The 22569-nt window shown below is 40.5% G+C and overlaps 1 protein-coding gene across 1 annotated transcript in view; it reads right to left on the minus strand.

Annotated features, from left to right (window-relative positions):
* Positions 1–22569, minus strand: part of LOC136884122 (uncharacterized) — a 736079-nt gene that overhangs the window by 303467 nt on the left and 410043 nt on the right. The gene's annotated exons all lie outside the window — the stretch shown is intronic.

Genomic DNA, 22569 nt, shown 5'->3' on the forward strand with positions numbered 1-22569 from the left:
GGTTCGAACCCAATTGTCGGCAGGCCTGATGATGGTTTTCCGTAGTTTCTCATTTTCACACCAGGCAAATGCTGGTGCTGTACCTTAACTGAGGCCACGGCTGCTTCCTTTCCATTCCTAAGCCTTTCCTCTCCCATTGTACGGTGCGACGTAAAGCAAGTAGAAAAAAATTAGAGAAGACAAATTGCAGTAAATATTCGGTTTTAAGAAGAAGAATTAGGGCGATGTAAGGATGGGGAAAAGCCGGATTTCGAAGGAGCAGCATTGGCTCTAACTTAAGAACAGCAGTATTCGGGAGATAGTGGGTTCGAACCCCACCGTCGGCAGCCCTGAAAATGGTATTTAGAGGTTTTCCATTTTCACACCAGGAAAGTGTTGGGGCTGTACCTTAACTAAGGACATGGCTGCTTCCTTCCCACGCCTAGCCCTTTCCTGTCCCATCGTTGCCGTAAGACCTATGTGTGTCGGTGCGACGTAAAGCAACTTGTAAACAAAATAAAATTTACGTACAGCTCTAGGAATGTTTTGCTGTAGAAAAAAACAGGAAACCACCATCTTCGGGCCTGCCAACAGAAAGGTTCAAGCCTTCCATCTCCCGAATGCAAGCTCCCAGCTGAGTGGCCAGAACCATGCAGCTAACTCACTGGGTGTGTTAAAAATTATATAGCGTTCATAAAGAACGAGGACTCTATGTGATAAATGTTCATTCAAAAGCATTTGGACAGTAGAGGAGGGTGGGTACGAAGTTGAAACAAGTGAAATAATGATACCTTGAGTATAATAATCCTACCACTTGTGCAATATGCTGTGACTGTTTCCACTTCGACAAAGGCGAGTTGGGGAGCGTTTAACTCAGAGATGTATTTATGAAGTGGCTGCCTCGTGCGCAAGAAGAGCAAGAGGTGTTTTGTGAGGGTTCTTAACGTGAGACAAAGGAGAATGCCAGCGCGACAAGTGGAACAGTCCGACTTCATTCATCATCCAAACAAGGTCATGAACTCAACTTACAGCTCTAAAATGTGTACTCTGTTTTAAGGTTCAATTTAGCAGTGTTTTCTAAAGATTCCACAAATTTTACAACTTCGTCTTCATTCCTGAAAATGTGTAAGCTACTAAGTGAGTCAATAAAAATATCCAGCTTAAATATATCAATATCAGGTAAGTTAGCAACTGCGGGCTTAACCCTATAAAGACGAAGATTTGGTTGTTACACGGAGGACCAAGGAGCTTGGGGAGGGGAGGTGTTCTTCTGAGGCCCATATTAAAAAAAATTATTCTACTGACTTAAATTATGAAACAGCTTATAATGAATAATGTTTAAGGAAAACTTCAGTATAAAATATTAAATTGAAATTCAATTCGCCCCGTTATCAGTCATAAATACAAATCAATCACGAATATCTTTCCTGTAGGTCAGCGTTATTTCCGGGTTCATAATTTAAGCAGATAACAATTTTATTGAATCTGTCACAGAGTTATCTGTCAATAAATGATTCAGTATCATAATCAACTTAATCATTAACATTATTTGATCCCCAAAATTAAATTCACCCAAATATTAATCCTTTACTGCACAATGTTGCCATGAGGCAACATATCGCCCACCTGTGTAAGTGAATACAGATTGTAGGCAGAGGTAGTTGTACACCTTCACATGCTAGTGATGCCTTTTTTGTTTCATAACAGACGACAAAACAGCCCTATAACCAAAGGTACTCCTTCCACCCTGTCAACTAGCGTTCATTTTCCGTGGGCCCTCCCCCATATATTACCACAGGCTTCAGGAGTACCTACGGTCGTGCAAGTATACCTGCGCCTTGCAATACGTACCCATGGCCAGTAGGCAGTAATGATCGGTTTTAGGATGTTAAAAGCTTAGCGTAAAATCACGAAAAATATATTCTATCATGGCAAACCACATAACATCCGAGTGTTTAAGGTATTAGCCCCAGTTAAGAATTGTTGGTAAATCTAAGACACTGAATGCAAGTTGATATTTGAAGCTTGAAATATTTCGTCACCAAACGCAAACGAAAAATAATTAAATCAGCAGAGGGTTAATCACAAATGCAAATCAAATACAGTTTCTTCGTCTGAAGAATGGAAGGTATTTTGCTCTACATCGTTCTCCTCTTCCAACATTCTGTTTATTTGTTCAAGGCTAAATTTGTTTCGACAGCATTTACATCACCTAAGGGAAACTATGTCTTCAGGTATGGGCTAGAGCAACTTCGTTACTTTCATTGATCTGTCTCTGTCTTATCCTTGGCTTTGACAATATGAAAGTGACTGGGGTATGAGCGATGTTAGTAATACCATTCCTTCTGCATCCAGTCCTAAGAATGGCATGAAAATGTTGCTCATAGGGTCAGTTGGTGCATGCATTTCAGTGGACTTGGCAGACTGATATGTAATAGCAACTTCTGGCTCGGTGAGGAAAGCAACGAGAAACTACCTCGCTCTTTATTTCCCTAGTACGCCTCTTCAGTGATGCCTAGACCATCTATGACAGCTGGTGGCGGAGCTATTGGGGATCCAACCAGCCTTAGGGCTGAAGACTGAACATACATACATACATACATACATACATACATACATACATACATACATACATAAAAGGAACAATACTTAAAAAGACTATTTTATCCGTAACATTACAAACATTCATTAACTGCTGATGTAACAATATTCACTCTTGTTGCTTCAATAATCTGCTTGTTGTCATTCTTGATTTTAAAACTACTTTTGTTAGTTTTGTATATTACTGGAACCGACTTAGGCAAGATTGATGTGAAAAGCAATGGTATTTATAAGTAGACAAATTGGTCTTCACTTGGACCAAGGGAGGGCCTCGCAGGCACACAGTTATTTAGTACAGTTAACTCATGACTCAAATACAGTAGAAGTCCGATAGTCCGGCACGAACGGGACCGGCCCGGTGCCGGATTACCGAAAATGCCGGACTATCGGGCGGTACCTCTTACTACGATATAGGTTAAGGCGTACAGTAAAACAGCTCTAACACCGCGTTTTGCAGTAAAATGTTGATCATCACAATCATTAGTTTAATAACACAGTCCTCTTTTCAATCGTGTTGTTTCTTATTGTCATTCCATAATAATGCCGAAGTTCATCGATATTTTTATCTCTAAGTCTTCCTTTACCATTTAGAGACTTTCCATCTACAACTTCTCTTTTCCTTCTGCCCGCTTCAATTTTTGAAGGCATGTTCCCACCCGTTTTTGAACGTGGCCGATATATTCAATTTTTTAAAATCTGGTTTTTTACCATATGGTTGGCTTTCCAGTACTCAGTATAGCACACAGCCTTCCAGACTGAATATTTCCAAAGAGAGATATTTAAGTCAATGCATAACAACTGGATTGTATCAGATACATTTGCACTATTTACTTTGAAATAATAAACAATACACTTCCAATGGTTTCGACAAATGCATCAAATTGTTCAGGAGAGATCATTAATTATATTAAAAATTCTGGAATGGTGTCGGACCATCGAGCGTTCCGGACTATTGGATGCCGGACTAATGGAATTCTACTGTAGCAATATAATTTCTTCACGGTCATTACAAAGAGTATATCTCACTACAAGAAGCAATTTAACTGTGTGCCCCTTTGTCCTTGTTGTGCTAAATATCATCATCAACATCATCATCCTATGCATTTATTCGCCAAACGAATTTATATATGTATTTTGGAATATCAGTTGTTGTTGTTTTTGTTGTTGTTGTTGTTTTTAGTGGCTGATTAGTCCAAATTCTAGGCCCACAGACTATTAGTATAACAGCACATACTAGCTGCAGCAGCAACTGAGGGTCTTGAGAGATCACCATTCTTCGTTCTTGCTCGAGTTTTTCCTCAGATTCCGTCTCTTTTATTCTGTCTTATTCAAAATTTTTAACTCCATCAGATACGATTTGTCTCCATTTTTCCTTATCATTGAATATAATTTCCCAGTTGACAGTGTCAGTTTGACATGTTTTAAAATTACATTTCAAAGTATCCTTAAATCGTTTTAGTTGCACTCCATGGTTGCCCATTCGAATAAAGAATGTATTGCGCTTTCAAATTTTTTTAATTCCAAAGACCAAAGTGATGATTGTAGATCGTTTTAATAACAACACACCTGCCATAACAAGAATTGCTTATTATGAGGTTATCAATTGCTTCGAGTATCTGGGATCTATTGTCACAAATACCGGAGACTGTGAACCTGAGATCCGTAAGCACATTGCGATTGCAAGAGATTCAACAGGAAAACTTACACGCATCTGGAAGGACACCTCCATCATTTCCAAGGTAAAGCTCACCCTCATTCGAACTCTGACCATCCCCATCGCAACCTATGCAGCAGAAACTTGGACGATGGAGATGGCGGACCGCCGCAGGAGTGATGCTCTAGAAATGTGGTGCTATAGGAGATTACTGCGAATACCATGGACAGAACACCGTACTAATGAATCGATCCTGCAACAGAACAAGACTGTCGACCCTTATCAACCAAAAACAACTCAGATATTTTGGTCATATTGCCAGAAGACAGGAGACAATGGAAATACTTATCATAGAGGGGAAAAGTCGACGGGCGAAGACCTAGAGGACATGCACCGTTTCGATGGATGGGCCAGATCAAGAGCTTGAACAGGGTGAGCTTACAGCAAGCAAAACACCATGCCCAAAGCAGAGACTCCTGGAGGCAGATCACCAAAAGGATTGTCGCGTGATGCCGCTACACCCTTACGAAGAGTTGGAGTCAGAGAAAGAGAATGCTGTACACTATATATTGTGTTATTACTGTTCGATTTTTTGAGTTATTTATCATTTGATGTCAATGTTAAAATTGATTTTTTAAATTTTTTAATGTAGATAAAGTTCGTTCTTATGGCAATCCAGAATGTCCGGATAGACTGAGTTTTTCAATAAACATATACAACACAGTTGGGAAAAATAACTTCCAGAACAGTCCACGTATTAGCGATCTGAACTGTTAGAACCCCTAAAATGTATGCAACTCACCTTACGTAACTGTATAGCAACTGGATAATAACTTGCGCCTTGTTCAAATACGTTTGCATTCTAACTTATTAATGTTTAAAAATATTTCCTCCAATAAAGGTCAAGTCTTGAGTACCGTACCTCTGTGGCACTGAACCTAGGAATTACAAATATTAAAATATAGAGAAATGTTATGTGTTTAACTCACGATTTGAAATACTAAAGCAGTTTCAATACCATCAAAAAACGAATGGGATACTAAGACTCCAGGGAAAGTTATTTATACAAAGTACAATCAAAAATTAAAATATATGTGAGTATAAAATAGTTTGAGAAATATCGAATGCTGAAACTGTAATGTATCTAGAATGAAACGGCTTGGCAAATACTGGATGGAATGAAATTTGATCTATCCTATCCCTCTTCTCTTCTTATTTTTTTCCTTTTCTAAAGCTGATATCTCTTTAAATTATCTGGAGTGCGTCCGAGTGCACAGATAAAACTAAATCTCTTCTTTCCCGGAAAGGAGAAGGGTGAAGAGGGAGACCCTTGGCCCCAAGGTGCTGGTGACTGTAACAATCTGGACCCACTCTCAATCCTGGGCACGTCTCCGCGCCTTGCCTTTGTTTCCGGGCAAAGCACCGGAAATCCGTTTGCCAGTGGATAGACAGACACTGCCGATAACCTGGCCCTCTTGGAGCTTCTCTCTTCAGGTCAGTTGAATTAGCAGACAATCAACGGACACAAGTGCTTAACTCCAAGTTTCCTTTAGAGCAATTAGAGCAAGCTGATGGCTTGCAACTATTTCTCCTCCAATCCTACAATTCTCCCTTTTTTCTCTTCCTCTTGAGATAATTTAAACGAGAAAAAATTAAACAGACCATCAACTGGTTCCCCACAGAATCAATTTAAACAAGACTTAAATTGTTCTTTACAATATAATTACTAGAAATCTCCCTAAGACTTCAACCAACAAAACCAACGAAACTAGAGAACTTCCGTGTTAAATAATACTTTTACCTACGGGACACTTTTAATTGTATTTAAAGAAATGGAGGAACTAAAATGTAATAATCGCAAGCATGTCAAAATGAAGCTCATCTGAAAAACATTGGGTGGGAAAAAATGAAACTGGCCCAGAAAATATTTATAAGACTGACGCGTAACTGCTCATCACAGAAAATGCTGTAAACCCTGATTTCGATGCACCAATCGGTTGCTGTCTCTATTCTGCGCGTGCGCATCTTCCGAATACGTCCTTGGGTCATTACGCGTGAGTTAGTGATAGGAGTTGACGTGTTTAGTGACCAATTGAATGCTGTACAAACTGGTGCGTGCAATGTCGTGTGTTATGCGAAACACGATTCTTGGAAGACTTGTGCAGAACATTTTGCGCAATAGTTTAAAACTGGAAGTGTTTTAGGAAAACCTACAGCAAAGTCTGCAATGAAAAACGTAGTGGCAAAATGGCGCGAAACTGGCTCTGTAGCGAATAAAACGCATAACTAACGGTATCCTAAGAAGATTTCGAACACCAGAAAAAATTGCTCAAGTTAAGAAAAGTCTGGAAAGAAATCGAACGAAATCTCAATGCTATTTTATCTTTACAAGTGAGAATTTAGAGGTCGTCTGGATGTCTCTCCAGTGAAGTGTTACCAACCTTTGCCATTGGTATATCGGTCCATTCACCTTACTTTTTAAACTCACCGTTTCTTCTTCAGCTTCGTTTCGGCCGGCGGTAAATCATGTCATTTCAATTCAGTAGTCATGCATTCGCTTTTTGCGAGCCTCTTTTCTCTCATCAGTCCACCTCTTGTCTGTTTTCTACTTAGGCTTTTCTTGGAATCATTGGTGTGCTCGAACATTCTTCTGGAGAAGAACACGTTCCTGCATGTCTTCATGTGCGATCCCTATACCTTGAAGAAATTTTTCTACTTCGGTGAACCAGGGTCCTTTGGTTTTACAAAGTAGGAAAAGATCTACTTGATCAATCTCTGCGAGCTCACAGAGTCTTCTTCTTCTTCTTCTTCTTCTTCTTCTTCTTCTTGTCTGTTTCACACACTTTGAGGTACGATAGATCAATCAATGGTTAGTGTGTCGTGTTTTCCTGTCCTCCCAATACTTTTTCATCCTTTCTGATCTTGCTTTCCTCTCTTCTTCAGAAATTCTGTTTAGTCGTTTGGTCTTCGCCCTGTCCTAAAATATCTTTATTTTATTTTTGGTTAGTTTCTTCGCGGATCTATCTACAAGCATCTCTTCTGTGATTTCGAACTATCGTAGGTCCTTCTCAGTTTCCTTAAACCAATTCGGCTTGGTTTACTTATTGCGGAAATAGTCGAAGATTCTATTCGTTATCTTTTTTGGGTCCATTCTTAGCATCTGGCCATATAATTCAATTACCATTTTCCTTATTGTGTCCGCAATCCTTTCTGTTTTCCTATACAGTGTTTCATTGATGATGTGTGAAAGTTCGTTATTATGGAATTTGGATCCTAGAATTTTTCATAGTATTTTCCTTTCCTTGATCTCCAACTTTTCCATTGGACCATATATAGTTACAGACAATGTTTCTGCAGCATAAAGGGCTTCAGGCTTGACTACTGCATTATAAAATCTGACCTTGGAATGCCAGGACAGGAATTTTTTTAATAGGTGTCTTTCATAAGGTGGAAGGCTGTTTGTATTTTGGTTCGTTGAGGTTCCATTGCTTTCTTCTCAAGACCATTCCAACGGATCCATTCACCAATGTATCTGAAACCCCTTACGATCTCGATTCTTGTTCCCCCACTTTCAACACGGTTATATTATTATTTTTATTACATTGTAAAATATGCAACCAGAATAGTTCAGAAAAGTTCTTCGGTCTCACCACAGGGACAACCCATCATTGAAGTTTCTTCGATTATTTTTATTGAATCTATTCTGGCTTTAAAAGTTTTCTGTATTGAAAAACGATTAAACCTATAACGTAAATTATATACATGTTAGTCAAAATCGCTGGACGAAATCTGAGGGAAAAAAGGGCCAACGAACTGAGCATGCAAGCATTTTGTATGTGCAGGAGCCGTACATCCCACTATGGCTCGTTTGGTCATAGAACTAGCCTGCATCAAGAACAAACATAGAGAGAATCATAAATGAACAAGTCTGGACAGACTCGAACCTGATTCATTGCTGTTTAATTAAAAGCGGGCGTTATTTGGACAGTAAGTTACGTGTGTCAATCAAAACTAGAAACCCGATCGCAGGTACGGGATACCACTTCACTTAGTTGTTCATTCGCTCAGTGCGTGGTTAAGCTGCGAGTTTTTGTCTCGCTTCTGTTTCGTTCATATGCATAACTAATATATAATATTAGAATGCATATATTTAGTCAGTAATATCTTAGAATGATAACTTACTGAAGCGAGTAAAAAGTACACACTAAACTCCACAACGGCTATGCCATGAGCTTTGCTTAAACATTAGGGGTACAGACCATCAGAACCCCTAAAATGTATGTTACTCTCGCTACATTACTGAAAGGCAGGCTAGACGACAATTCCTAATAAACAAGTTAGTTTGAATTCTAGCCTATTACTGCCTAAAAAGAACAGAGTTTAGATACTGTATATGCAGTGATGGTGCAAAGAAAAGTACTGGGCAATGAAGATGTGCCGATGTGTAGCAAAGAGTGAGTCATCTGCCCTCCAATTTCCGAGTTTCTTGATCATCCCAGGTTCGTTTCTGCCCATTGTGATCATACCTTATGGTATTCATTTGTTCAGTGTAGTTGGACATTTTCTCAAGATTGGCCCTTCCGAACACTCACTAACAAGAGTGCTTGAGCAGGAAATTTTGAACGAGCCTAGAATTGAGGGAGCGCCTTATGATTTCTAGGTCTTAGTACTTTGTTGCATAGCCCTTTGACTTGATTACTGCCGTACGTTTCGATGGCAGGGAGTCAACGAGTTTTACAAAGTGCTCTTATGAATTTTGTTTCCTCGTGTAGATACGCTGATGGACTCCCTGCAACATGTTCTATTGTTTTCATATCAGAACTCTGGCTTGGCTGTTCCAGTAGACTGAATTTCTTCTTTGTTGTGTATTATTAACGTGTTGAACTATCCACTTACGTCGCATATTATTTCTTATATGAGGAGTCATATGGTCTATCAGTGTATCACTATACTTCTACTTGTCCATTTTTCCATCAATCTGGACCAGATGGCCAACACCTCTTTTGGAGAAAAATACCCACACCATGATGATACCTCCCCATATTTCATGGTGGGTACTTGGTATCTTTTCTTGCTTCACTTGTTGGTAGACCGCCAAATAGACTTTATTTCATGTGACGAGAACAGGTTGAACTATCGCAAATCGCTTCAAAGGACTTTGGACAATCATCAACGGTCCATATACAAGGGTAAGTCAGTAAGTATCTGCAATTTTGCTCTAATTGTGTTTAAGCTGGCTCTATGGCAGGGCCTCTCAGGGTGCATGCGCGTGGTGCTCCGCCTGTCTCCCTCTGCCCCACTTGCGCCGAAGCGCTCCAAATCCGGGCTGACTTGAGCCGAGTATAGGCGAGTTGAGCCGAGCTTAGCCGAGTAGCCCAGAGACGAAGCGTTGATCCGAGCCATGCCGAGCGGCAGCGATGCACAGTGCACGGAGCTCTTGCGCCTCTATCTGCACGCGTGAGATTTTGGGCGTTTGAGAGGCCCTGCTCTATGAGGTTGTATGCTCGTCAGTCGCTAGATGATACCGTTGTCTACGTCTCTGGTAGGCTTCAGCGTCCAAAGAAAAGCAGCTCGATTTGTTTTGGGTGATTTCCGACAAAAGAGTAGCGTTACAAAAATGTTGCAAAGTTTCGGCTGGGAAGATTTGAGAGAAAGAAGGAGAGCTGCTCGACTAAGTGGTATGTTCCGAGCTGTCAGCGGAGAGGAGGCGTGCAATGACATTAGTAGACGAATAAGTTTGAGTGGTGTTTATAAAAGTAGGAAAGATCACAATATGAAGACAAAGTTGGAATTCAAGAGGACAAACTGGGGCAAGTATTCATTTATAGGAAGGGGAGTTAGGGATTGGAATAACTTACCATGGGAGATGTTCAATAAATTTCCAATTTCTTTGAAATCATTTAGGAAAAGGCTAGGAAAAGAACAGATAGGGAATCTGCCACCTGGGCGACTGCCCTAAATGCAGATCAGGATTGATTGATTGATTGATTGATTGATTGATTGATTGATTGATTGATTGATTGATTGATTGATTGATTGATTGATTGATTGATTGATTGATTGATTGATTGATTGATTGATTGATTGATTGATTGATTGATTGATTGATTGATTGATTGATTGATTGATTGATTGATCGATCGTTACAGCTTGTGCTATTGCGACGTAAAGATGGCCGCGCCACTCTCTGTTTCCACCATAGAAGAACAGCGTTCTGTAATCCGTCTTCTGTGTTCTGAAGGTGTACCAGGAGCGGAAATTCGTAAAATACTTCCAGCATAATACGGGGACAACATTTTGCCACAGCGAAATGTTTACCAGTGGGTTAAACATTTCAAAAGAGGTCGCAGGAACGTGAAGGATAAGGAAAGATCCTGGCGTCCATCTGCAGCCGTAACTGAATCCAATATTGAACAAGTGAGTCATATGATCCTGAATAAGAGACGAGTGACTGTGGATGACGTGGCAAACCATATGGACATTAACCATGGTTCTGCATATAAAATAATGCACACCGGGCGAGTTGGTCGTGAGGTTAGGAACGCGGAGCTGTGAGCTCGCATCCGGGAGATAGTGGGTTCGAACCCCACTGGCGGCAGCCCTGAAGATGGTTTTCCGTGATTTCCCATTTTCACACCAGGCAAATTCTGGGGCTGTACCTTAATTAAGGCCACGGCCGTTTCCTTCCCATTCCCAGGCCTTTCTCGTCCCATCGTCGCCATAAGACCTATCTGTGTCGGTGTGACGTAAAGCAAAATAGTAGTAGGTAGAAATCATACATAACAGGCTTAACTTTCACAAAGTCTCTTCGAGATGGGTACCGAAACAACTCAATGAAGAGCGGAAGCACAATCGTGTGAGATTCTGTCAGCACCTGTTTAACCGTCATGCTAACGAAACCTATCCTGGTGAGCGCACAACGCCATAGAACCAACCTAAAGACAATTACAGCAAACCTGCAGATACTTACTGACTTTTCTACGTAGTTTGGTAGTAGTTTCTTCTTCCTAATCTTCTCATTAAGAATGATATTAAGGAAGTCATCCACCATTCATATCTACAGCTTTTGTCCTTCTTTTAACCATAGAAAGACGTTTATCACAACATTCCCATTTATATTGCCCCTTATTGTCCGAATAGATTGGTTAGGATCAGCCACCGATAGCCCACGGATGATTCTGTATACCTTCGCTGTTATTTTCTGAGGTCGACCACTTAAGAGAATGTTGCGCACAGTCCCTCATTTCTTTTGAAGGTGGTACCACACAACCACAAGTTAGTGTGAGGTCCTAAACTATTATTCAACGTAGAAATGCGTTTGTCTCTTACCAAGAGCAATGTTGTCGGCAATGTTGTAAGCAAATAAAAATGTGAGAAGAATTCCACAAATATGAATATTAGTTTATTTAATTTTAAACCCACCGCGAAATACTTTTGAGTTACAATTTTATGGAAGTTTATTGACAAAGTAAATATTTGTAACTCTGCTGAAGTACGCGAAAACCATGGCAACATGAAACAGTCTGTTTTCTGAACCACTAGTCTTGTTTGATTCAGCTTGCAGGTACATAATACTGCCAACAAAATACCTCTCATACAAAATACGTTTGAACGCTACGTTATATAACTTTTAATGATAATTTTCCATTATTATCGGTCCTAAATTTCAGAACGCTCAATTTACATGAATGAGCAATTAGAGATTAACCAAAAGAACATACATAAATTATCATTATAGACCTTTATGGCTTTCAGCGTTCAGTCTGCAAGTCTTTGTGAATTTACTAAACGTCGCCACAATCCTCTATTTTCAACTAGTGCTGTGGCCTCATTCAGTTCATGGTGTGGGTTACTGTAGTCACGTCCTAGAACCATGGGCAACAGCTGAGTGGCCTAGTAAGTGGTCCTAGGAATCGTGATACCAGTTGCTACGGAATGGGATTGGGTATATCGGACATATTTTGAGCAATGACTCTCCTTGTGCTTGGTGGCTAGGACTATACAATCCACCGGTGGCCCCCAACCCATCAGAGGAGAGATTCTCACTTGGATTATGTGTAAGTAGGGTAGCATCCTGCTTCACGAATTTACCGACTTTAAAACATTTTAAGTAAGCCTTGGACCTATGAGAGTAACGGAGTCCCACTCCCATTTGACAGGCGATGGACCCCTTGGAAACAACTAACCAAAGGAAAGTCACGGGAAAAATATTAGAGCCCAGAATAAAAAATGGAGTTCATTACCCCAAACCCAAAACGGAAATATATTTAAAAAGTCTAAACTTTCTGATACAATGAGTCTGCGTCGAATTCAATTTTAAAGCCACTTGGAAAGAATGGATAAAACCAGACTTACTAATGGAATACACAAATCTGTGCAAATCATTTTCTTGGTGTGAAAATGGGAAACCACGGAAAAACATCTTCAGGGCTGCCGAGTGTGGGGTTCGAACCCGCTATCCCCCGAATACTGGATACTGGCCGCACCTAAGCGACTGCAGCTATCGAGCTCGGTATCCATGAAAATGAACTATTGGGCAAGGAGGAAAGTTCAACAAATATTGATTACGCGTGGTCCTAAGTGACCCATTCGGTCAGAAGAAGAAGAATAAGGAGAATAATTGCTAAATTGAATACTGGTTCTTTAATACTTTCAGAAAAACACGTACCTAAATATGATGTAAATTATTCACTGTAGGCAAATTATACGAATTATATTCATAACAAATATTGCTCGTACATCACGCAAAAAATTCGCGACATTTTGCTGAAATCAAGTAAAAAGCTTTTTGTGTGAATATCTATTCCAAAATTATAAGTTTGATTAGGTTCTCACCTCAAGTCTCCTTAAAATCTGGAAGGCAAACTGTAAAACCACACCTTTCCTCTCTGGATATTCCTTAATATTCCTCGATGATTCCTATACCAGAAATTCTATTTTAAGAACTTCGGTGCCATGTATTTATCACCACCCTCAGTTAAACGTCCAGTTAGGTCACGCGAGGTCGAGAAACACCTCTTAAGGGGGAACTCTTGCTAACCAGACAGAACCGTGAAAGTTGCCCAGCTGCTAGAATCCAACTTGATGAACATCAACCAGTTAGTGTGCTCGGGTTGTCAGCCAATTCAATTAGGATCTGTCAGTCCGGTTCAGCGAAGTTAAATGCAAAAGTCAGACACTCTAGTAACACACTACTTTTTATATATACATACACATTCTTCTCATCTCTTTCCTCCATGATATTCACTACACATTTTTTAGTTTACATTTTTATTTCACTGGAGATTAGTTAACACCAACGGGCGTGGAAACTCTGCATCTGTAGAATACTGCTCCCAATAAAAAAGGGTAAAAGCAATCAAATGTTACACATTTTCCTTTTTTTCAAATGCAGCAGATATCAACACGTTGGAATAATTTTCGCACTGGGGACGTCTGTTCAAAAAACACAGCATGTAGGGAGAGAAGCATTGCACTGTGAAATATGTTCTACTATCACAGACGAGGATAAAACGATGTCTATCTTGAAGCTAAATTCAGCAATCCTCTCTAACATTGTCTGGGTCACTCACTAAAACTTTCTTCCACAAAGTCAGTTAAAGGTAATATAATATTGGTTTCTGGAAAGCAAGTATCACCAAGCACTACAAAGAAAGATCTCACGATAGCAATTACGTATATTCACGCCCTCCTCCTCCACTTCAATGCTCTGCCCTTCACACGATATGGTGACGTTTTAAGTCTTGAGGAAAAACGTCTTGCCTTGCGGGTCCGGTATGCGAGGAAAACTATGCGAATGTCGATATTACCATTTTGTACCTACCACACACATTTTAATAACTTTAAAAACTATAACGGATATCCAAAAATAAGTAATACATTGTTTACAAGATAAATGACGAAGCATTGTTACGGAACATTAACTGTGACCGCGTGACGTCACGAGCTGTCACTGGAAGTCGCCAATTACAACTGGAAAATGAGCGGTTCGCCGCGCGGAAAAAATTACTACAGCTCGAAAATGTGTACGCGTAATACATTATTCGAGGTGTCGTTTACCGGAGCTCGACGATTATTACAGAACAAAGTACTAATTGTGACAATAGTGGAACTACTGTAACTACCGACGTTAAATTTTTTGCGTTCTTACTAATGTGAGGTCCAACGGAAATATAGGTTTGAAAATACAAAATCGTTATTTTCGATGCACCTATTAAGAATGTGTTGTAATGAAACACACATTGCCGAATTAAAATAATGTCTGGCCATCCAACCATACTTTACATCAGAGCCTGTATGGCTGCTAGGCAACACTTTCTGGTCATCCATCCATACCTTACATCACAGCCTGCACGGTTGCTAGGAAATACTGTTGGCTATCCATCCATACTTTAGATCATTACCTCCACGGTTGCTAGGTAACACTGTGTGGCCATCCATCCATACTTTAGATCATTACCTCCACGGTTGCTAGGTAACACTGTCTGGACATCCATCCATACATTACCTCACAGCACGCACGGTTGCTAAGTAACACTGTGTGGCCATCCATCCATACTTTAGATCATTACCTCCACGGTTGCTAGGTAACACTGTGTGGCCATCCATCCATACTTTAGATCATTACCTCCACGGTTGCTAGGTAACACTGTCTGGACATCCATCCATACATTACCTCACAGCACGCACGGTTGCTAGGTAACACTGTGTGGCCATCCATCCATACTTTAGATTATAACCTGCACGGTTGCTAGGTAACACTGTATGGCCATCCATCCATACTTTGGATCACAACCTGCACGGTTGCTAGGTAATACTGTGTGGCCATCCATCCCTACATTACATTACAACCTGCGGGGTTGCTAGGTAACACTGTCTGATCACTCACTCATCGATTTCTTACATCACAGCTTGCACGGTTGCTAGGTAACAATTTCTGATCACCCACCCATCCATTCCTTACATCACAGCCTGCACGGTTGCTAGGTAATACTGTGTGGCCATCCATCCATACTTTAGATCATTACCTCCACGGTTGCTAAGTAACACTGTGTGGCCATCCATCCATACTTTAGATCATTACCTCCACGGTTGCTAGGTAACACTGTCTGGACATCCATTCATACATTACCTCACAGCACGCACGGTTGCTAGGTAACACTGTCTGGACATCCATTCATACATTACCTCACAGCACGCACGGTTGCTAGGTAACACTGTCTGACTATCCATCCATACCTTCCATCACAGCATGCACAGTTATTAGGAAACATTGTCGGGACATCCATCCATATCTTACATCACAGCCTGCACGGTTGATAGGTAACACTGTCTGATCATCGATCCGCACTTTAATGACAGCTTTCACGGTTAAGAGGAAACATTGTTTGGCCATCCATCCATACTATGCACGGTTGTTAGGTAACATTGTCTGGCTATCCGTCCATAACTTCCATCACTACCTGCACGATTGCTAGGTAACACTGTCTGGTTATCTATCCATATTTTACAACACAGCCTGCACGGTTACTTCCACCACAGACTTTCTTACATAGACTATTACTTTGTTGCACATATTTTCAGATGAACCCCAGCCCTAAAACATGTTTGTAACAATACATAAGAATATTAAAGCACCAGAAATGTCTGATTATTCCCATAGGTAACACAAATTTACATAAATCCCTCCTAAACGTAGTGTTCACAAAACGGAACATATTAAAGAGTGTTTATAATATTAATCACACGCAATAGAACAAAAATATGCAACACTTTCTTGCACCACATAAATTAAACTCCTGCTCAGACGTATTTTATAACATTACAGTCTCTTTCTTTACAAAGTATGGGTCCGTCAATATCATTTTCGACGGTCTAGGATTATCATCCATACGTGAATTCAGTGCGAATGACTGTACTTCACAAATAAAAGTAACCTTGTGTCCTCACCCCGAGAAGGTGCAGCTCTCCAATGGAGATGAGTTGAGGCCTCCTGCCATGTTCAAATCTTTGGCAGTACCGGGAATCGAACCCGGGCCTCCGAGAATGGTAGCTAAAGGTGCTAACCGTTACACTATGGAGGCAGGCACGACACTTCACAAAGGAGGAATAGCACAATCGCACTTGCATACGCAACTAACAATGTATGACTCTAAGGACCACGTTGCTACAAGTCTCCTCCAAAAAACAACTGGCAGTATTGATCAGAATGGGAACACAGAGAAGACTGGCAGAGGCAAAATATTCGCGGCTGAGCGGTCCTAAAAACCTCACATCAATAGTTAAGGGTTGAGAAAATACAGTGATAAAGTGGTGAACTTAGCAAATTATACCCAAAATTTCAAAATTCTCGAAGAAACTTCTCAATAATAAGTCAAATTTTATCGTGTAAGTCTAAACAGTGATGTAATAATCGACAACTAGGCATATTTGAGCGGCTATTTTAAGAAATATTACGCCAAGAAATTTAGAAGGTGTGGAACACTTACAATTCAAGGCCCACTCACGAAGAAAATTAAGAAAATATTACCTCTCTCTCGTAAAATGTACTGGGTTCTGGATTTTCCCATCTTGCTCTCTCAAATAATTTCTCAGACAATGGTTTATTTGTAAATACATTCCCCAGGCGGATCATTATAATAAAGGAATAGTAACTCCAAGTTCAATTGTGTTCCATTTTCTTCTATTTGAAAGATACACGCTGATTCTTCAGTTCATCTTATTGTGAACTCATTTCTTACTCTAGGTAAATACATTGTTCACGCAAACAATAAATTTCTATACTCCGACCTTACGTATTGTAATTATGAACGTACTTTATTTCTGAAACCCCTTTATCTTTTGTTTCAATCTCCAGGTAACTTCGCCCAATACTTGATCCGTGAAATGAAAGCTTCGCAATTATGGCTAATGATAACAGACACACGACAGAATGGGTAGGCAGTACGTGCACACTATCAATAAGTTATATTATGTACTTACTGTACACAGGATGGACCATGTGATTGATAAATAAGAAGCATTTCTAAAACAAACGCGCTTTAGAAGGAAGTGGTTGCGATGAAAGTTAATTGAAGGAAGGAAGGAAGGAAGGAAGGAAGGAAGGAAGGAAGGAAGGAAGGAAGGAAGGAAGAAATCGTATTAACTAGGAAACGCTGTCAACATTACTCAAAGAAAAACTATTCTTTTAAATGTGCTGGTATTCCATGTAACGTACGAGATAACTCTTGAATGAACAATTTTTCATACATTATAGATAATGAAAAAGTATTAATTAGGATAATTGGTTCCAGAAATGATAAAGTTTTGATGTAAACATGCCAAAAAGTGAGTAATTTTAACTTAGTAATCGTGGGAAATATTTTAAGTTTATAGAAAGTGTTCCTGAACAAGAAATACGTCATATAAGTCAGGAAAAATCTCAAAAATAATTACTCTTTGAGAGTAAAATATAAAACTGCCAACATTTTTTCTGGCGCTTAACGTTCTAATTTCCAAAGTATGCATTCACATTTCGGACGAAAATACATAGTACTCTATCAATTTGTTTGAAATTTGTACAGTGAAATACTTGCACTAAAAAAACTTCACACTTAAGGTACAGATTCCTACATAATTTACTAAATCTCCAAAATTTGCATAAATTTCCAAAAATCATAGTTTTCTGTAAAGTAGATCAGTTCCAATAATGTTTGTCCATAATCGTATATAACAGGGCTTATAATGCGATGAACTGAACAAAATATGAGAATTTACAGATGTCATAATTTTTGGATGTATTTTTCATAATATTCAAAATTTTAGCACTTTTCGGAATTTTTTCTAATGGTATATTTTTAGCACAGTCTTATTAATTGATACGTTTATTTCAAAACTTTCTTCGTTTAACAGGCTTAAATTTAATATATATAAATGCATTTCTTAACTTAAAATTTGAAGACAATATCATATTTGAATAATGAAAAATATGGAGAAATTCATTGTGTGGAAGGGTAAGTGTGTATTCTGCCCGAAGGAAGGTCCAAACCTCCGCAGAGGTGTACCTGATCCGGAGTTTACGTACGGTAGGGTGGCCAGTTACTTTCCGCTCCTCCATTCCCTTACTCCCAACAACAGCGCGTGGCAACCCATCCAAATCCTGACCACGCCCGTTGTTGTTTAACTTCTGAGATCTCATGGGATCTGGTGTTTCAACAAGGCTACGGCCGTTGGCATTGTGTGCAAAACTGAACTTAATTTTGGAAGTTTATTTCAGGATTGAAATTATTTAGGGTAGGTAATTAAAACCCTCCCGATGCGTAGGTTGGTCCCTGCTGATGTAGTTCATTCTCTTCTTTCGGTCGTTTTCTTCCTCTAAGATACCTCTTCCATTGTTTCTGCTCGGGCGTGCTCTGCTTTCTGGCTCTGCAAAGCCGTTGCTTACCTGCTGCCTTTGCTGCAGCTGCGTCGTTCTTCGCTGAGTGATCTTCATCTTCTGTACCACTTGTAACTCACTCACACTGCCACATTTATAATTGATTACAGCAAATATTCCTCCAAATCTCAGAGCTGTGAGTCCTCTATAAGTGTATTTTGGATATCGATTGCATATTGTGGAACTGAATGACTCATTACAATTTTTTGCCAACCCATGCAGACATTTTCCCTTTTTACAGACATCTCACTAATTCTGAGTCTTTATTAAACCAAGGTATACCTGGCTTGTACTGGTACCTGATGAGTTTGATTTAAGCTATATGTCACTGATAAGACCACCAAATTTCCCTTCTTTCAGGATACTTGTGGTGTGTATACCTCTCTTTGGTTGAAGCCAAATGGTATAAAGTTGACCAAATGCCATTGGTTCTATTCTGGAAGTATTGCTTCGAAGTGCATTGCCACATTAATTTTGTATTTTATAAATGAGAGCGCTATTCCCAACCTATTCTGGTCATACCAAACAAATTCCAGTTTGTTTACTTGTTTCGCATTGTACGGATCAACCTCTGAAAATTCTGCTTGAGTATGGAAAGGTAGTGAATGTTAGCATCTGGTCACACCCCAAAGCAGAAGAGTCACGAGCGCAGTCGTCGTTTCAAATGCAATTTACGGTTTTTCTACATGTTGAAGGTCAATGATACTTACATATTTGGAAACCAGAAACTCCGAACTTTCATACGACATCAAAAACAAAATATTGGTTATTTTGACCGAAGTCGTTATTTCAAACGTGAATACATCTCACTATTTTTCTAATTCCGATTTATTTCTCCATTATTTTACGCAGGACTTGTATTATACAATGCCCTACAAAAAACGTTAAGCCCCTAGAAGTGGTAGTTGAAAGTGAATGAAACTACATATGCTGAAAGATCATGTGCCTTTATTGAACTGATTACAATATTGGATGAATTAGACAAGGCTGTTGGCAGTTACAGGTGGAATGTTGGCACCAGGTCAGTAGGGTGTCACAGCCCCCACCCCTCACCCCCACCCTTGGCTGCATTGCATGCCCTTATGTGGTTCGGAATGGTGTCACAGAGCCTTTGGATCCTCTTCTGAAGCAAGTTCGTCCACTATTGTTTGCAGCTGTCCCCCCAGATTCCGCAGGTTGGTACTGGGATGGTGTCCCCTTCCAACGTCATCCCACACGTGTTCTATGTTGGAGAGGTATGGGGAACTTGCAGGCCACGGGAGGACCTCAACATGCTCTAGGAAGTTCAGAGATGCACGTGCCGTGTGTGGACGTGCATTATCTTGTTGGAACACTGTCCCAGGGTGCTGTGCTGTAGGGCGTGTGGACGCAGAATGTCTTTGACGTATCGCTGTGCCGTCAAAGTCTGCCGAAGCACTATCAGAGGTGATATAAACGCATACCCTATGGTTCCCCACACCACGATGCCAGTTATTAAACCTGTGTGTCTTTCCACAATATGGGCAGGACCTTGTTTCTGCCCTCGACGCCATCAAACCCGCACACGATGGTCATCGGAGGTTATGGAGAAGTGGGACTCATCACTCTGTCCATGCCTCCCGGACAAGGCACCACTCCAAACGCAGGCGTTCGTGTTCTGGTGTCAATGGTAACCGACGCATGGGGCGGTAGGACCAAAATCCGGCGGACGTCGAGACACTGTGGGGTAACTCGCAGGATGCTGTAGAGTCTCCAGAACATGGTCGCCGGGATCCTGCAATGCTTGGCGCACCATACGACGGTCCTCCCTCGGCGTGGTGTTTCTTGGTCGATCCGAACCTGCACGGCTTGACTAGGTACCCTCACGTACCTACTGAGTCCAACATCGGGCCACTGTGACATCTGAATGGCCCGCATTCCTAGCAATTCAACGATACGACAAACCAGCCTCATATAGTCCCACAATGCGGTCTCGATCAAATGCTGTCAATTGGTGGATAGACGGTCTAACTCGTCTGCGAGGCATTGCAGGTGCTTCCTACTGTACGTAATCCTCTCTGGCGTAACTGTCTGACTCACAGCAGTAGGTTGGTAATAACTTAACAACAGAACGGTGCCATCACGAATGCACTCTAGCGGGCATTTCGCTTATCAATAACTACTCCAATAACTAAAAGCAATAGGTTACATAAGATGTCAGAAGGATTGTACTCCTCGAGTTAAACAATAATCTGCCATCTGAAGGCAGCAACATTGTAGACTTCATTCATCGTAACCCCGCACGTGATTCTCGCATAATATCATAGGTTAGACAACAATCCGAACACAAGAGTGACCCGAAGCGATATGAATGCAAAATGCAAAATAATTCCTTCGGATCACCGGTGAGCCGATCGAAACTAGTAGTATGCCTCGATCCTTTACTTCAATAGAAACACTGTGTAACCATTAGTTAACGTAAATTTGTAACTAGGACGTACTTACGTAGTTACTTACTCCGCAGTTTGGGGAAGTTCGCACCAACGGATAAGAATAACATGCGTCCGGACACACTGTGACCCGAACCGCGAGGGACGTGTTTATGAAATTTATTTAGTGAACTATGGCCAGTGAACAAGAAAGTGGGCGTATAAGAGTGTTACTGGAAGCGATTTAGAATCAAACCCTGACGAATCAGACCAGGGTGAGAAAGACATGTGCAGACTAGGGATTGAGACTATTGCAAATATTGTAAAAGGATTTTATGTCTTAAGTCATGCTTAATTTGTCGTGCCAGAGGTGTCCAGGTTCCAAATAGATTGATGATGATGATGATGATGATGATGCTTGTTGTTTTAAGGGGCCTAACATCGAAGGTCATCGGCCCCTCCAAATAGATTATGAACAGCAAATTCCATCATAGAATTTCAAGCAAGAAATTATTATTTTTGAAGGCAATGTTCTGCATTTGGTGTTTTGCTATTTTTTTGGCTACTTGTTTTACGTCGCACCGACACAGATAAGTCTTATGGTGACGATGAGATAGGAAAGGCCTAGAAATGGGAAGGAAGCGACCGTGACCTTAATTAAGGTACAGCCCCAGCATTTACTTGGCGTGAAAATGGGAAACCATGGAAAACCATCCTTAGTTCTACCAACAGTGGGGTGCGGACCAACTATCTCCCGGATGCAAGCTCACAGCTGAGCGCACGGCCAACTCACCTGGGTTTTGCTATTTTAGAATATAGTTTAATATCAAATAATTTCAACTGCTGGACACTAGTATTTCTTGTTATATAATATATACTACCATTACACATTTTTACAGTAACTTTAAACATTTTAGTGCAGCTGTAAAATGTATAAGTGTTTGATTCATAATTTAACTGTTATTTATAAAACATTTAAACTATTAAAATGATTAAAACTCTTCGTTGCTTATAATTTAAAAACATATACGTTGGTCTGTGGGACTAGGCGCCAGCACTCAAGTTACAACGTAGTGCTGCAGGGTTAACTGGGACAGGTCTGACGAGGTATGACATTCCGACATCCATTTAAATGCTCGACTTACTCCACGTAAGTCCCTCACGGCGTCATGGATATGTTGTGAAGCTGTCTTTTTCAATATCTAGGGGTCGTGAAATATCAACATCAGCTGAAAACTTCGGGTAGGAGATATTCCCCGCCTTTGCTGGCAGGACCTAGTGTTTATTATGTCTTCTGGTATAGGCTAGAGCAATTTTCTTACTTTCATAAATCTGTCTCTGTCTTATCCTTGGCTTTGACAATATGAAAGTGACTGAGGTATGAGCGATGCTAGTAATGCCAATCCTTACGCAGCCAGTCCCTGCTATGAATGGTGTGAAAATATTGATCATAGGGCCGGTTGGTGCATGCATTTCAGTAGGCTTGGCAGACTGATATGTTATAGCAACCCTGGCTCGGTGAGGAAAGCAACGGG

Source organism: Anabrus simplex, chromosome 12, assembly GCF_040414725.1.
Source record: "Anabrus simplex isolate iqAnaSimp1 chromosome 12, ASM4041472v1, whole genome shotgun sequence".
In the NCBI taxonomy this organism is placed as follows: domain Eukaryota; kingdom Metazoa; phylum Arthropoda; class Insecta; order Orthoptera; family Tettigoniidae; genus Anabrus; species Anabrus simplex.